The sequence below is a fragment of the Morone saxatilis genome, unplaced genomic scaffold (assembly GCF_004916995.1).
Source record: "Morone saxatilis isolate NCDOM2014 unplaced genomic scaffold, NCSU_SB_2.0 Contig9, whole genome shotgun sequence".
NCBI lineage: Eukaryota > Metazoa > Chordata > Actinopteri > Moronidae > Morone > Morone saxatilis.
The window spans coordinates 5,133,997-5,137,465 of NW_023340268.1; the positions used below are offsets into that span (position 1 = coordinate 5,133,997).

The 3,469-nt window shown below is 39.4% G+C and overlaps 1 long non-coding RNA gene and 2 other non-coding genes across 5 annotated transcripts; all 3 read left to right on the plus strand.

Annotated features, from left to right (window-relative positions):
- The first annotated feature begins 428 nt into the window (after positions 1–428).
- On the plus strand, positions 429–3,152 carry LOC118343264. Of its 3 annotated transcripts, none has more exons than XR_004797536.1 (6): positions 429–497; positions 709–749; positions 1,832–2,585; positions 2,674–2,745; positions 2,886–2,990; positions 3,078–3,152. It is a non-coding gene; the product is annotated as an uncharacterized LOC118343264 (long non-coding RNA). The 3 variants fall into 3 exon arrangements; XR_004797537.1 differs by having other exon boundaries at positions 1,832–1,902; XR_004797535.1 differs by having other exon boundaries at positions 1,832–2,745.
- LOC118343297 lies at positions 910–1,044 on the plus strand. The gene has a single exon (XR_004797546.1). It is a non-coding gene; the product is annotated as a small nucleolar RNA SNORA9 (small nucleolar RNA).
- Positions 2,468–2,602, plus strand: LOC118343298. The gene has a single exon (XR_004797547.1). It is a non-coding gene; the product is annotated as a small nucleolar RNA SNORA9 (small nucleolar RNA).
- Positions 3,153–3,469: the final 317 nt, after the last annotated feature.

Below are 3,469 nucleotides of genomic sequence, written 5' to 3' on the forward strand. Positions count from 1 at the left end.
ATTCTCGTAATTCAGTTCACCTCATATTTATATTGTCATACTCATTTATTCACCAAACTATTCAATTTCTTTGGCTATTCTTCACTTTTATAACTTTAAAATGAGTAAATATGTATTAGTAATTTAGTATTTTGCCTTGTCTTGGCACTTGTCTTCTCCTCTTGGTTTGAAGAGTGCCATAAATATTACTTGACTGCTACTGTATTCATCTTTATTCGCTTTATACGATCTTTATTAAGCTTTAATTATTGTATTTTAACTTGTATTTAAACTAGTTCATCACCCAAACATCGCATCACAAGAGAAAACCGTTAAATTCAGTTCAAACATCCGCTGCCATATTTGGTGTCTTACCGCCCCCTGCTGGGCGAACCGGGCGAACCCGTGCATCGTTAAACTCAGTTTAAAAAAAAACAGTAGAAGAAGACCCCGTGTATAAAAACACGTCACATCCGGACATGTAGTCCAGTTGATCGCACGGCGGATTGAGAGTGAAGGTATTTATAAATAATCCGCCTCCATCCACTTTAAATTAATCGATTTATAAAGTTTCTGACAACGTTAAATGTTATTAGAGGTGATCAGTTGTGATAAAATGTCGGTTTTGTTAAAGAAATGTTGCTGTAAACGGTTAAAGGCTGTGAAATGCGGGCGTTGGTCTCCTGCTACCTAACCTGTTTAAACATTATTTATTTTCTATGTTTACAGACTGAATACATGTGTGCGACATCCAGCGTTAAGATGGAGAGGTAAGGCTGCTTTTTAACAACGTTATCAGTAGATATTCAACTCTTAAGACCATGTGTAGATTATGTATTGGATTGAGGAAACCTCGTGTTAACGTGTTATTACAGGAAAGACACGCAAACACGTTTATTGTAAACTTCTTTTAGCTTTAAAGTGTTGAATGTGCAGACCTTTCCAGCGAGGCCCAGCCTGCAGTGGCTCTATCCTTTCCTGTAGTGTCTGCTAGAGAGATGTGAGGTTGTTTGAGGCCCTGCTGTGACTCTTCATGGCAGGGTTATAGGTAAACCTCCGACAATTATTGTGGAAAGTACCCACTTATTGTTTTATCATGGCCACAAAATGAGCCTAAAAACCGTCTGGGTGCTGTTTTCTAACCCATGTTCACCTTGAAGGGAGTTTTATTGAATTACAGCAGGAGACCATGTGGCATGAAGGGATGGGAGTGCAGGTTTTCACTGCTGCAAACTACTAAATCAGTGCTTTTAACTGTTTATAGTTTGTACTTTAGGTAGGAATAGAACAAACGTAAGATTATATAGCACATTATTTTAATTTTATTCATGTTATGTACCAATATCTGTTTTTAGCATGCAAACATTACAACGGTATTCTCTGGTAGAGCAGTTCTCTGATCGTAATAATAAATGTAATCAGTATTTAAATACGTTGCTGGCACATCGCTGTATCTTATAACAAGATATTGTGACATTCCCAGGGTTTTTTACCACGTTGTCTCTGTGGTAGACGACTAACATGTAACTGGTTTATACTCTAAACACAAACTACACTGTTGTTTAAAGAGTGAGGCCTTACTTAAACTCTCCTTCCTTCATGGTACTTTGTGTGTGAATCTGTAGATCAGAATCCACATGTGTCCTGGAAAACTAGGACACTTCGTTTTCCGGTCATGGAAACATCTGGAAACTGTTTAAAATGACCAAATATCCTGAAAATCATACATTGTATTGTACTTTAGCCTGTGCTGTGGCCACATTAATGTTGTGGTTGGAGGGAAAACTGTAGTCAACTGTTAGAGGATTTTTGTTAAATGTCCTGTACTTAATGTAAAATCCTCTTTTTACAGGACTGCAGAGATGAAGCCAGACCCCGCTCTGCTCAGACCCCCTGACTGACATCTGATGCTCAATGATTGAGGTTAGTTTTATAAAGAGAAGACGACACGTGGCCACTTACTACACGTTAAGACATTTAATGATACATTACACAAATCCTTTAAGAGAATAATGGTGTCATATTTGGGCCAAATGAGGATGGTAGACTTAAAGAAAATGAATTGTTATATCTAATCTGAATAACTGAGACTTTTGTTTCCTTATTGCTTTATAGGCTGAGGATTGTTGTGATCAGAAAAACCTAAAGTGTGCTAATAATAAAAATGTACCTCAGGGTGTCAGATCTTTCTTAATATTCCATAATTAACGACCACAATAGTGAAATCCTGTGCTATTAAGAAGCCAGATGCAGACTCTTTGCAGACACCTGCAGTCTCATAGTAGAAAACTCTTCTCCCGGTTCACCAGTTACGGTGTGTCCTACAGCTCCCCGGTGTTTCAGACTGTTAACCAGCGACTGTCAGTTAACAGTCACAGAGGAGGGAGAGTGCAGCTGATTTTGTACAAGCAGGTACTGAGCCTGAGCCAGCCTCCTTCATTGACTGACACCCCGAATGTGACGCCACCTTGTTAAACCTGTAAGACCTGTGCAGACCTCACCAGCGAGGCTCAGCCTGCAGTGGCTCTGTTCTTTCCTGTAGTGTCTGCTAGAGAGACGCGAGGTTGTTTGAGGCCCTGCTGTGACTCCTCGCAGCAGGGTTATAGGTAAACCTCCGACATCTTTTTAGGTTTCTAGTCAGATGAAATGTTTGTTGTACTGCTCGAGTGTCTAACTGGAAGCTCTGCTTTACAGGAGTGGAAATCTTTCAGAGGCTGCTGATGAGTGCAGAAGTCCCTTGTCGAAGGTCTCGGAGGCGATTAAGTGGTAAGTTTACCTGAACTACAACAAAGAACATTTAATCAAACCTGGATCGTCAAAATCCAGTTTCATTAAAGTCTCCTTGTATGAACAGATGTATAAAGTGTATAAATCATCTGAGAAATGCTGTTTTTACTGTTTCACAGGTTCCTGCTGGCGTCAGTGAGAAGAGTGGCTCCTCGTTGAAACCAACCAGAGTGCGCCACAAACATCAGTCAGGGTTTAACCAGTATGAGGAGACTTAAATGCAGGTGAGGATGCCGTAATCCTCTAAAGTCAGTCTGATCGTTCATGTTTCACAATAAAGAATTAATCAAAATGTCGTCTTTTATCTGCAGATTTCATCCTGAGTTGGAGAACCAGTTTATCTGCTGACCTTCAGATGATTCCCCAAACCTGGGTGGACGTCTTTAGAAATTACTCTGTTATAAATAATTTACACCCTGGGGATTTTAAAGTTTCGTGATGGTTGTATTGGAGGAGAGTATGTTGTCAATGGTTTATATTTATGTTGAATTGTTAATTCATTTGTACATGTGACAAACATTTGTATAAATAAACTTCTTCCTAAACACACTTGCTGTGGTTGTGACTCTATTCCTTGGTGAAAAATATAACATTTTCCAGCTTGTAGTCGGGGTAAGAGCTTTATACTTACTGTTATTGCTCCCCATATTTTAGCGAGCGGTTAGTGCTAAATGGAACTTAATTAGTGTAGTGGTATGAGGCA